The following is a 13,645-nucleotide window of genomic DNA, read 5'->3' as shown; positions in this document are numbered from 1 at the left end:
CACCTCGAAAGAAGAGCGTCCCCTGACACCTGGGAGGTATCCAGGTGCGAGGCTAATGGGGAACAGCCCTTGTTGCTTGTTGCACAGGGTTTCCCAAGATGCCACAGGGACATGGGCTGGTCTGGGGTGTCTGCCATATGCCAGCTCTACCCTGGACCCTTCTGCATGAGCTGTGACCACTCTCAACTTACTAGAAAACCCTGAAATCATGCACATGCTCTGTGATCTTGGGAGAAAGCCCTCACCTTTCTGAGCGTCAGAAAATGGGGTTCAATATCAGAGGCATCCTCAGGACTTAAAGGTGACAATGGATCACAGTGCCTGGTGCCTGATAGAAACCTTTCATTACTGGGAACCCCTGCTGCGATTAAGAACTGTGCCTCTTTAGAATGATTCTGTAATGCCTCAGGACCCCTGGGTCCCCAAGGTGTGAAGCTGGTTGTATCTTCCTGGAAGTGGATCAAGAGACTGAAGTGCTGGCAGGCAGCTCACAGGAGGGAGGGGACCAACAAGGCCTTTCTGATGGCTTAGGGCGTGCCCGGGTCCGATAAAGGACCCCCTCCCCTTGCCAGTCATGAATGTCCTTTGATGCATCCAGAAATGTTGATGCTTTTCCTTCAGCCTGATGTAGGGGATCAAGATCCCCTTTATCGTAGCTTGGTGTCTACCAGGTTCCTAAGGAAGCAGGAGCAGGCATTTGACAGAAAGATGGATGATTTCAGTGTCTATCAGAGTTCATGGCACCCAAGGGATTGAAGCTGTGTGTGTGTGTGTGTGTGTGTATGAGATGTGGGGTGTTGTGTGAGGTACTGTGTCTTCAGCGATCAGGTCTTCTAGAACCAGCAGCAGAATACACAGTGTTGCCAGCAGACCCTTTCCATCTACAGGGAGGGCTGCCTGCCAAACTTGGGGGCTGCTGGCTGCAGATGGTCAGATATTAAATTCCACTCAGCCTCCCATCTGGTGGTGGCTCTGGCTGGCCAGGAGAATTCCCGAAGGGCTGGCTCTGGGCTCTGGCAGGCCACTCTTTCCCAAGCCAACCCTCCAGTGACCCTCAGATAGGGCTGCACTCAGCTAATCAGGAGGGTCCCTCAACTCCAGCCAGGCATCCCCTCATCTCCTGCCAAGGCAGCCGCCTCTACACACCCCTCTGAGTCGCTCCCCGCAAGCCGGGGTAAAAAGAGTATGGGACTCGGCGTCATGTTTACTGGGGGTCCCATCCGGACTCCTCCGGGCATGTGCCAGGACCTGAGTCTCCATTTCCTCCTCTGTGAAATAAGAGCTCACACAGGTGAAGCAGGGTCTCTGGACCTTGGCACGGTCAGTACATTGGTCTGTATAACTGTTTGTGGGGGGCTGCCCTGTGCTTTGTAGGGAGTTAGGCATCGTCCTTGACCCCCACCTGCTAGATGCCAGTAGCACCCCTCCCGCAGCCGTGGCAACAAAAATGTCTCCAGAGGTTGCCTCGAGTCCCCCGGGGGTCCAAGTCACCCCTGCTGAGAATCACTGGTGTGGAGCGCTCTGTGCCGTGACTGGCATGTGGTCAACACTTGATAGACCAGCAGCGATGTCTGAATTCAAAGCAGCTGCAGCCTGGAACATCACAGGGCCACGGTAAGCACTCGACAGATGTTCACGGTGCTCGTAGTTGTCTTGCCAAAGGCCCTTTCAAGGCCTTTGAAAGGAGGTTTTGAAATCTGTGATTCAACAATCAAACATCACGTATGTACAGAGAGCTAAAGGCCAGCCTAGGATGGATACATATATAAGCCTGGTTTTTTGTTTTTTTTTTTTCATTTGAAGTACAGTTGATTTACAGTTTGTTCATTTTCTTCTGTACAGCAAAGTAATTCAGTTATACATATATACACATTCTTTTTCATATTCTTTTCCATCACGGTTTATTACAGAAGATTGAACATAGCCCCCTGTGCTATACAGTAGGACCTTGTTGTTTATCCATTCTATATATGACAGGTTGCATCTGCTAATCCCCAACTCCCAGTCCATCCTTCCCCTGCCCCCTCCTCCTTGGTCTGTTTTCTATGTCTGCGAGTCTGTCTTTGTTTTGTAGATATGTTCATTTGTGTCATATTTTAGGTTCTGCATATAAGTAATATCATATGATATTTGTCTTTCTCCTTCTGACTTTTCTTAGTGTGATCATCTCTAGGTCCATCCATGTAGCTGCAAATAGCATCATGTCATTCTTTGTGATGGCTGAGTAGTACTCCATTGTGTATGTGCACCACGCCGTCTTTATCCATCCATCTGTCGATGGACATTTAGGTTGGTTCCACATCTTGGCTGTTGTAACTAGTGCTGCTATGAACACTGGGGTGCATGTGTCCTCTTGAATTATAGTTTTGTCTAGATCTATGTCCGGGAGTGGGATTGCTGGCACAAATGGCAGCTCTCTTTAATTTCTTGAGGAACATCCATACTGTTCTCCATAGTGGCTTCACCAAATTACACCCTGGGCTCCCAGTTCTTAAGCAGGTGAGAGAAAAGGACCAGGAGGAGAAGGGAGGTGTGTGTCCTGGTAACCCTACGAGGCCACTTCTCTTACGTTTCTGTTGTGTGGACCAGGAGATGGACGTGTCCCGGCAACTTGCCTGTGGGCACCCACAGCAGGATGGGGGGATGTCCGCAGGGTCCCAGAGGGGTCGTGTGTGGGGAGGGGTGACTGCCGCTCCCCCTGAAACCCGGCTGTCCAGCCATCAGGTGAGGAAATAGGGGCTGAGAGTTGACCTGGATCTTGAGCCATGAGTAGGATTTCTTTTTTTTTTTTTTAATATATATATTTTATTGACATATAGTTGACTTACAGTGTTTCAGGTACATAGCAAGGTGATTCAGTTGTGCACATACATTATTTTTAAAATTATTTTCTAAGTCATTACAAGATATTGACTACAGTTCCCTGTACTATACAACACACCTTTGTTTCTGGAGAAAAGGAGCGGAGGGAGGCAGTTCCAGGCGGAAGGTACAGCCTGAACAGGCCCCGTGGCTGGAAAAGTCTCAGCTTTCATTTCATAGGGTGTCTGACATCTGGGGGGAAATTATGCAAGAGAAACACCGGGGGTGGGATGCTGCGTCGCCCTTGTCAGTTCCCCAGTAGCCACATCTGATCTTCCCTCAACCTCGTTATCCCAGAAGTGGTAGGATCCCACTCAGGGGGCGTCTGACATGCTTGGGTGACCAGTGGTCCCAGTGTGTCCAGGGCCGAGGGGTTTCCAGTACGTGGAAGGTTCAGTGATAAAACTAGGACAGTCCCAGGCAAACGGCACCGTCAGTCACCCCGCCTGTGGCCCCCTTGGTTTGCTGGCCCTGTACCCCCGTCATCCAGGGCTTCCACAGACTAGTCAGTCCCCGCGGTGATTCAGACCCACTTCCCACCCACCTGCCTTCTAACCCGCATGCCGCAAGGGCAGACTCAGGCCAGGCAGTCAAACAGCTGTTTCCCAAATGCTTGGCACCGCCCATCCATCTCGAGGCTAGACTCCATGAGCAGCTGGGGAGAGCCCGAAAGGAGAAGGAACCTGCTCAGGGCTGCCCAGAGAGTCTGCAGGAGAGCTGGGAGGGGAGGCCGGGTCTTGTGGTGAGCAGAATCATTTCCATGTCAGTCCCCAAAGCAGAACAAGGATAAACACGGAGGTTTCTCCAGCTCTTCCTACACCCCACCCCAGCCCAGCACTGAACCCTTCAGCAACCTCATAGCTCCGAATGCCCATTCCAACCCCAACACGTAATACTGTCCTCCTCAAGACAATTTTACATGAGGGGGAAACTGAGGCACAGAGAAGTTCAGTGGCTTGGCCAAGGGCACCCAGCTGGGTAATATTATGTAAATAAAATTATAGTAGAGACAATATTCAAACCCAGGAAGCTGGATACTACAGTCAGAGGAAGTAACCACCACACCACAGAGCCTCTTACCCAGCACTTGGGGGCAAAGCTGCTGATGAATCTGAATTTGAGACCCTTGCAAAGTACTGGGGTGTAACATACATGTATACACACCCCTCTCCGGGTCTTTTGTCCCACAGGACGCTCCCTTGACACCAGAAGTGGCACCGACTTTGTGAGGTCTCTATCTGAGGACCCACCGGAAGAGAAGAATGCTTTCTTTTGACCCTGACTTGCCATTGGTATGGGTTCCTGCTCTGTTGTGGAAGGGGCCCCTTCCATAACCTCACACTCCCTGCCCTGTGGAGGTCCATTAACTCTCTTTAAAATTCACAGGGCCCTGCAGGCTCAGGAGGCAGAGGGCAAAGGAGAGATGGTATTCATTCAGAAGTCTTTCCTGCAATTCTGTTAGGCAGCACAAAGCCACAACCCTGAACATGACACAGAGACAGAGGCAGGCAGGCAGGAGCCGAGAGTCATGTCATCTGTGCTGGAAGGGAGTCTGGGGAACTCAGGAAACACAGGGGGGGCCGTGGTAACCCAGTGTCAGGAGATAGGAGAGGCCTCCTGGGGGCAGTGAGGTGTCAGCTGAGATGTGAAGGGGACATAGCGTTTAGCCAGGTAAAGAGGGAGTGGAAATGGCTTCAAGGCATAAAGATGCCCTTGTGCAAAAGCCCTGGGGTGAGTTCCTGCTAACAACTGTGAGTCTTTGTGTTTGGCTAGAGTCTAGGTCATCGGGTGGGGGAGAGGAGAGCCAGGGAAGGAGGATTGGGCAGAAGATGCACTTGATAGGAGTTAGTAGTTATCTTGAGGGCAACGGAAGGCCACTGATGAACTTGAAGTTAGGGGGTGACGGGATTATGTCACTCTTTTTGCAGTAAGAAAAATGGATTGGATGGTAGGGTGAGGCTTGTGTGGACACGGGACTCTGCATCCTCTTGATTCTCCAATTCTCTTCAATACTTATGACAGTAGAGGGGTGGGAGAGAAGGAAGGAGTGAGGAAAGAACCAACCATTATACATTGCACCAGCACAAAAGAGGTGGCCTCTTCAGAAGATCATTGAAATGTTGCAGAACTGGGACTTCTCTGATGGTCCAGTAGCTGAGACTCCACGCTTCCACCACAGGGGGCCCAGGTTCAATCCCTGGTCAAGGAACTAAGATCCCACAAGCCACAACTAAGCAACTTGCCCCAGTGTAGGCAAGTACATACACTTATCTGATAAATAAATGTAGCAGAACTAAAATGTGGGGCTTGAGGGACCATAGGGCCACTAAGGGTTCCCATGCTCTGAAACATGCAAACCTGATTCTGTGTTTGCTTCTACTTTTATTTGCCCATCCCTTCCCATTCATCACTTTATCCAACAATATTTTCGAGTACCTGCTCAGTTCCGAGGATTCAGCACCGAGTGAGACACACAGCCTCCCACTCGAGGTCTGGTTTGCTCCCCATCACCATTATCTTGACTTTCTTTCTCACCTATTGAAAAACCTAAAAGGCTTACCTCACCAAAGTGAAGTGAAATGAAGTGAAAGTCGCTCAGTCGTGTCTGACTCTTTGTGAACCCATGGACTATATACAGTCCATGGAATTCTCCAGGCCAGAATACTGGAGTGGTAGTCTCTCTCTTCTCCAGGGGATCTTCCCAACTCAGGGTCGAATCCAGGTCTCTCACATTGCAGGTGGGTTCTTTACCAGCTGAGCCACAAGGGAAGCCCAAGATGCTGCAGTGGGTAGCCTATCCCTTCTCCAGCAGATCTTCCAAACCCAGGAACTGGAACTGGGGTCTCCTGCATTGCAGGCAGATTCTTTACCAACTGAGCTATCAGGGAAGAGGGGGTTAAACACACACACACACAAATTATGGTTCACAATTTATAGAGCTGAGTTGATGAACTTGCACTGGTTCAATAGCAATTCCAAAATGATTACTTATTTCCCCCCCATAGGCAATTACTTAGGAAAGAGGCACACGTCCACCCCACAAGTCCCTGAGGGCTGCAAGCTGGTTTCAAGACATCATATGCACAAGCACATGTTCTTTGTTTGGCCCACAAACACTGTTAAAATGTAATTAGTTGCCAACATTTTAAATTTAGATTTCATATAAAATCTGTATTTGAAGCATCTCTTGAGAAGTCAGAAGACCCAGTGATACTGGATTTGCATTCCACATGGCAACAATCTGCTGGAACCCCATTGCATCTATCCCTTTAGAGAGAACCTGTACTCCCCAGTTCTTCAAGTCCCCATGTGACCAGTTTCTTTGAGTCCAACTGGTGGGCTCCTGCAGGTCCAATCAGCCCTCCACGTCCAGTTCTGCATCTGCAGAGTCAACCAACTGCCAATCCCATTGCTTTGCATTTACCAGTTCTGCACTTTTCAGTCCTCGGTTGCTGGAATTCAAGAATCCAAAACCCACAGATACAGACCCCGCAGATACTAGAGGCCAACTGTGCCTCCCCATTGTATATAAGGGACTTGAACATCCATGGATTCTGGGATCACTGGATGAGGGGGGAGCAGTTTCCTGGAACCAATTCCCCATGAATGCTGAGGGGTGCCTATATTTGTTCTGCTTCCTTGGAGTTAGAGGCCATTGGGTGAAAATACCAGCTCTGCCAAGAATTTCTTCCAAACTGCTTCCCCAGTCTGCCTAGAAGACCTTCCCTATGCAGCAGCCACTGTAAAACCCGGGGAATAAAAGACCTGGGAAGAGACAAGTGGCCTCATCTGGAGGCAGGTGAAGCCCAGCCTTGCTCTTTCACACCCTGTTTTCATACCCCAGCGCATTAGGTGAAGTTGCTTGAGGACATAAAAGGCAGAGATACAAGTGATTTTATTGCATCAAAGAGGAGTGTTTTACCCAACACAGCAGGAAGGCAGTTTCAAGCGTCATCAGAATTACCTTCATTCAGCCTTTGAATAGCTAGATTCTCAACTTTTTCTGAGCTCAAAGGGACTCTTCTTCAATGATGAGCAGAGGAGTGCAGAGCAGAGTGGGTGGTTGTTCAGCTTGCTGTTGGGATGGGGATAGAGGTCATTAACTACTTTGGGATGATTTGCGCTCATCGACTTCCAAATGCTGAGTAGAAGTGAAGAAGACATGACTCACATTCTGATTCAGAGAACATTTATCAAGGACCTACTATGTACTTCAAACACTGTCTACAAAACAACAAATCCCAAACTACATCACTGGCTCAGACCTCTTCTGAATTCTTACATCTAACTTTCTACTTAACATCTCTATTCAGATGTCTCCCAAACATTGTAAACATTATGTTCTAAACTCAACTCTTCACTCCTACAAAGAAATAAAAGGAAGGAAGAAAGAAGGGGGGAAAAAGCTGTCTTCTACCTTTCCCATCCTCCCCAGCTCAGGAAACATTAACTTCCTCTGCACAATTGCTCAAGCCAAAACATAGAAGTTATTCTTGACCTCCTTATTGCTCATCCAACCCATCACCAAGTCCTGCTGGTTCTTTCTCCTAACTGGTCTGCCCATTGCTTAGTCTAACTGTAACAGACCCTACAATCTCAGTGGCTCTGTAGCAGAGAAATGTGTGCATAGGTCAAATAAAGTCCACTTAGGGGTCCAGATGGTGATTCAGGGACCCAAGGGGCTCCCATCTTATGCTTCCACCGTCCTGTAGGGCTTTTTGGTTCCAACCAATGGACAGGAAAAGAGAAGGTGGGAAAGATACACCTGCTTCAGTTCAGAAGTGAGGCCATCACTTCTGCTCTCATTTCATTGGTGAGAACAAGTCACATGACCTCATCCAGCCACAAAGGGCACTGGGAAGTGTAGTCCAAGGCAGGAGAGCTGCTTCCCAGCCACAACAATACACTATGGAAGTGGATCTGTGGTGGCCGCAGGTCATCTCTGCCTCAGCTCATTTCCTCCACCTTCACTGCCACTTCCGCAGCCTAAGCAACCATCCTGCCTCACCTGGGCAACTGCAACAGTCCCCTTCTGATCTCCCTGACTCCATCCTGGCCCTTCTCTACTCTGTTCTTCATACAACAGCCAGGGTGGTCCTTCAAGCCATAAATCAGACCACCCATGTCTCTTCTCATGCCCAGAATAAAATGCAGACCCATCACTGAGGGAGGCAAAGCTCTGATTACCCTGATCTCTGCCACCTCTTCTTCCTCATCGTCTGTTCCCCCACCACTCACAGCCCCTCCAACAGCCACCTCTGCCCCTGACATATCTGTTATCTTGATACACCTCCAGCTGGGCTTCCTCATCCTCCAAGACTCAGCTCACACACTAGCTATTTCCTCAGAGAAGACTTTTCAGTCCCATTTGGGCCCCGCATAGAAGGACTTCCACAGTGAATGACTGGATATTTGGTTGTATGGCTCTTTGTCTATGTGCCTTTCCCCACGTAGGCTGGGGGCTGCTGGAGGGTGAGAGCAGTATCTGTGCTCTCTACTGGGGTCCCAGGACCCAGCACGTTGCCAGGCACATAGCAGGGGCTCAATACATTTTTTAATATTTAATTTTATTTACTTATTTGATTGCACCAGGTCTTAGTTGCATCACATGGGATCTTTGATCTTCATTGTGCCATACAGGTTCTTTTGATTCTGGCATGTGCAATCTAGCTCCCTGACCAGGGATCAAACCTGGGCCCTCTGCATTGAGAGAGCAAAGTCTTAGCCACTGGACCACCAGAGAAGTCCCTCAATACATATTTGTTGAGTGAGTCAATGAATGAATGGATGAATACCATGATGTCATTGACTCTCCAGCAGAGCCCGATGCAGGAAGTTCTATTATCATTCCCATTTTACAGATGAGAAGATGTGGTTTTTATTAGAGATAGGAAGTGGTTTTTCTCAAGGTCTCACAGCAAGAAAATGGTGAACTTACAGCTCAGAGCTTGTTCTAGATGGAGCTCTTCTTAGCATTCCCATTTTAGGGGTACTTTAGATTTCTCTTTGTCTTCTCCCGGGCCTTCCATCCCCCACCCTACACCCCATGCACCCGGGACCCTGGGAGACCCTCCACAGCTTCTAAAAAAACAGGCACAGGTGGTGGCAGATGCCTCCCCTGAAATAGTCAGGGCCCTGGCAAGAAAAGGATATGCATACAAACTATGTAATTGGAGGGGAGATTTGTGGAGGGTTTGTTTACAAAGGTGTGGTCCGGGTCAAGGGGAACCAGCAAGAGGCAGTGCAAGACCCAGAACTAGTTATTGTTGTTCAGTTGCTAAGTCATGTACGACTCTTTGAAACCCCATGGACTGCAGCAAGCCCGGTTTCCCTGTCCTTCACCATCTCCTGGAGTTTGCTCAAACTCATGTCCATGGAGTCTGATGCCATCCCACTATTTCATCCTCTGTTGCCCCCTTCTCCTTCTGCCCTCAATCTTTCCCAACATCAGGGTCTTTTCTAATTAGTCAGCTCTCCACATCAGGTGGCCAAAGTATTGGAGCTTCAGCATCAGTCCTTCCAATGAATATTCAGAGTTGATTTCCTTTAGGATTGAGTGGTTTGATCTCCTTGCAGTCCAAGGGACTCTCAAGAGTCTTCTTCAACAGCTGGAGAAGACTCTTGAGAGTTGTTTGGACAGCAAGGAGATCAAAACCAGAACTGGGAGGAGCCTCAAAGAGCAAGAGGAAGGGGCCGCTAACAGGACCTGGGGACTGAACTGTGTATGAAAGACTGCCTTTAACGGAGGGGCACAGCCACTGCACCTCCAGCCCTCAGGGAGGGACCCAGAAGGCTTAAATCCAGCCTATCTCTCCTCCCGCCCACATTGCTGTGTGATGCTTTCCATTGGCTGAATCCCCCTGCAAGCTGGGTGCAAGGGCCTAGGCTGATTGGTTCAGTCTCCAAGAGCACCACGCAGGGTGCAGAAAGGTCCAAGTGGACCTGGGCAAAGTACAGCCAACTCACAGCTCTTTCAGGCTGCAAGAGAAGAGGTGAACTCACCCATCAGGGTTTCTTTGGTTTCAAGCACCAACAACTGAGTCTGACAAAACAAGCACTGTACTGGAGGAATTCAAGGTAGCTCTAAGATTCTGAGGAATAGCTGAACAGCTGAGCCTCATGGGCTTCAGGACTGCATGTGAAAGGGGGGCACTCGCCAGTGAAAACTGGGGTGCAGTTGCCAGAAGAAGGGATGTAAATGCTGGGCCCACAAAAATAAGAGATGTCCTCACAAGACTCACTCCTACCAAAACGGCAACACAGTCAAGTCAGTGGAGAGGCTAATGCCTCATCAGACCTCAGAAGAATCAGTGGTGCTCAATCACCATTTGTAGGCGGGAAAAATTAATGAACCGAGCAATGCTAGAGAATCTGGGCTTTAAGCACTCGAGGGCATTGGAGACTTTAACGTGGTCACATTTGCATTTTGGAAAGGTGACTCTGATTTGTGCGGGGAGACTGGATCACAGCAGGCAGGGACCCTCTTGAGGCTGATGGAGTGTCCCAGGTGAGGAAGATGGCACCTCAGACTAGAGCGTGGTCAGAGAGAAGGAAAGAGAGGGTCACATCAAGCAATTTGGGGCTTGGGGCACAGTCAGAGCCTTGGAGACTATACACAGATGACCACTGGTCAAGCTGCTCAACGTAGTTCCCAGCACCCTCAGAGGGCCTGGGTGGGAGGCTGCCACCCTGGGTATGGGCAGGAGCACATGCTGACAACCTCATCAGATGCTGTGTTCACCCCTAATTTCTCATCACCTCTGTGGACTCCACAAGCTAATCTAAGAATCAACATGAATAGCCTTCATCCTGCTGGGATAGTGGAGTCCAATCACTGACGCCAGGGATCTCCATGGGGCCCAGGGAGACAGGCACAAGGATAACCTCGCCACCTGAAGGAGGAATAGGGAATCCCTCAGAATCAGCCCTAAGATGCCCACACCATCCACACAGCCCTTCTGGGGAGTGCCAGCCAGCCTAGCATTAAACCACAGCTCCGGAAATGTGACATCCACCCAGATAAACCCTGAACCACACAAAATAAGACAAGGGGTTGCCTTATTCTACCTTTTTGCAAAGTTCTACCTCCCAGAGGTTCCTGAATGTGCCCTCACTTTCAAGCATTGCATGTTACTGGAATGAGTTCCTCTCCCTCCTTACCTCCCACCATTCCTGCATCAGCTTCAACCTTCTCCAGACCTCAACTCAGAATATTACACCCACAGGCATAGGAGTTCCTTTACCCCAGACTGGGTAGGCACACCTCCTCTATGATCCCACTAGCAGCCCCCCTCGTGGCCCTTAACAAACCGCATTGTCATTGCGTGACCTTGAGCGGGTTACTTGACCTCCTCTGATCCTCTATGTCCTCCCCTGGAAAATGGAGTTATGACAGTAGCCACCTAACAGGGTCTTTGAGCTTCCCTGCTGGCTTAAACAGTAAAGAATCCACCTGCCAATGCTGGAGATTTGCCTTCAGTCCCCGAGTCAGAAAGATCCCCTGGAGAAGGAAATGGCAACCCACTCCAGTATTCCTGCCTGGGAAATGCCTTGGACAGAGGAACCTGGTGGGCTATAGTCCATGGGGTCACAAAGAGTCGGACACGATTTAGTGAATAAACATCAGCAGCAAACAGGGTCTTTGTGAGCCTCCAGCGGGTGTGGCCCTTATGATACTCTTAGCAATGTGCCCAGCGCCAAGGAAGCAGGCGGTGAGGATTCACTGCTGCTGGTTTTAGCCACTTCATGGGCACGAGACTTCCTGCAGAAGCTGCTCCAGAACCTGCTTTTCCAGTGCCATGTGGTTTCCCAAGACCTCAGACAGCCCCTCATTGATTCTGGCCGCACTCCTACTCGTATTGATCAAACCTCAAGGCTGCCTTCCTCTCGGGGGTGTTAATTGGCCCAGGTACTTGTCTGTGTTGGGGACCTAACAGATTTCTGAATGAAGTTATTGAAATCTTTCCTGTGGCATCAACTCAGAGAGGGGTCAGCGGGGTTTGAAGTGCTTGGAACAGTTTTCTGTGTTGAAGATGCTCTTCTCACTGTGGCATTACTCATTGACCACAAAAGCTAAAGCTTGTACTTCCTGTATTCAACAGCCTTTACTGAGCACCAACCGTCTGCACATCCTCCAAGACGCTCTCCCTGCCCCAGCTCCCTCTGTCTCCTCCTCGCCCTGCTGTCTTTGTATTTATCACAGAATGACGTTATACTCTCTGTTTACTTGTGGACTTTTATATTATGTTTGCCTTCACTTGTTTGTGCTAAGGCACTTCAATCATGTCCGACTCTTGGTGATCCTGTGGATTGTAGCCCCCTGGCTCTTCTGTCCATGGGATTCTCCAGGCAACAATACTGGACCGGGTTGCCATTTCCTTCTCCACTTTACTTGTTTGCATTCGGTCAAGTCCATGAGGGCTAAGAACGGGTCTCTTTTGCTCACTGCTAGCTGTGTCCCCACAACTTAGAACATACTCTGGGTGCTTACTGAATTTTTATCAGATAAGTGAATGCCAAGCCCTGGGCTAGGCTATTTGCAGGGGAGTGGGAAATGAACAAGAAGATGTGGATTCTGGCCTCAAAATGCTTATTCATTGGGTCATCAAAGAAAGACTGGAGGTAAATAATTGTGATTCTTGGACGTGTTCTAAGAAAGAGGCCTTAACATTCTGGGGCTTCATATACTGAAAGGAGTTCAATCTTTACAGGCTTTTTTATTCTCTATTTCTCTGATGGCCTGACTGTAGGCAGTGTGCTGACAGCAGGGACCCTGTCTGGTTAATCTAGGCATAGGATGGCACCTGGTAGGCACATAGTAGGAGTTTAAACAATGTCTTAGTTTAGTTTGAGTTTTTATGTCCCAGAAGCAGAACCTGAGGTGCTGGAGTACAAGGAAATTTCTTCAGGAGGTAATCCCAGGAAACTCCCAGAGGAGAGTGTGCAGGAGGGATGGGGAATGGAAGGAGCCAGGAAAGGGGGTGCTATCTAGTAAGTTACCACTATAGGCAACTGCAGCCGAACCTTGCGGGGACACCTGGGAGCCAGTGTAGACCATACATCTCAGTTACCCTCCTCGGGGTCAAGGGAGCTGAAGTCCTCCAACTCCTATCAGGTACTGGTTAAAGGCACTCCAGGGGGTGGGGGATGTTAATTTCCCATTATTTCCTCTACGAAACCATTGCAGGTACTGGCAGCTGGAAGCTGGATGTGAGCACATAGGGGAATGAATGGTGGACACCAAGGTGACTGGGGCACTGACAGCAGGTGCTACAGTCAATATTTACCCAGTGAATGAATCAGTGAATGGCATTTGGCAATAGGGCATTATTTGAATGCCTACTACCTACCCAAGTGCCTTGTTTGTTAACGTGATTTTCTAAGTTTTGAAAGGCAAGTAGTTACGGGGGCTCAGAGATGTTAGGTAGCTTGCCCAAGGTCATACAGCCAGCAAGAGACAGAGAGGATTTGGCCCAGTCTCCCTTGGCTTCCTTTGTAGCTCAGTCGATAAAGGATCTGCCTGCAGTACAGGAGACCCAGGTTCGACTCCTGGGTTGGGAAGATCCCCTGGAGAAGGAAATGGCAACCCAGTCCAGTATTCTTGCCTGGAGAACCCCACGTACAGAGGAGCCTGGCAGGCTACAGTCGATGGGGCCACAAGAGTTGGACACGATGTAGCGACTAAACCACCACCACCACTTGGCTCCAGTGCCCACACGCTTTTTCATAACATCCGCTGGTGGGATACAACCATGATGTGGACACTCTGGGCTGGAAAGTTCAG

General features: G+C 49.4%; 1 protein-coding gene and 1 non-coding gene across 2 annotated transcripts in view; one reads left to right on the top strand and one right to left on the bottom strand.

The window, feature by feature from the left end:
• Positions 1 to 13,645, top strand: part of NOS1 (nitric oxide synthase 1) — a 197,391-nt gene that overhangs the window by 45,756 nt on the left and 137,990 nt on the right. The gene's annotated exons all lie outside the window — the stretch shown is intronic.
• Positions 8,533 to 8,605, bottom strand: TRNAE-CUC (transfer RNA glutamic acid (anticodon CUC)). Its single transcript has one exon. It is a non-coding gene; the product is annotated as a tRNA-Glu (tRNA).

The sequence above is a fragment of the Muntiacus reevesi genome, chromosome 13, assembly GCF_963930625.1.
Source record: "Muntiacus reevesi chromosome 13, mMunRee1.1, whole genome shotgun sequence".
Lineage (NCBI taxonomy): Eukaryota > Metazoa > Chordata > Mammalia > Artiodactyla > Cervidae > Muntiacus > Muntiacus reevesi.
Note: the sequence above shows the minus strand (reverse complement) of the source record. Positions and strands in the feature narration are given on the sequence as shown.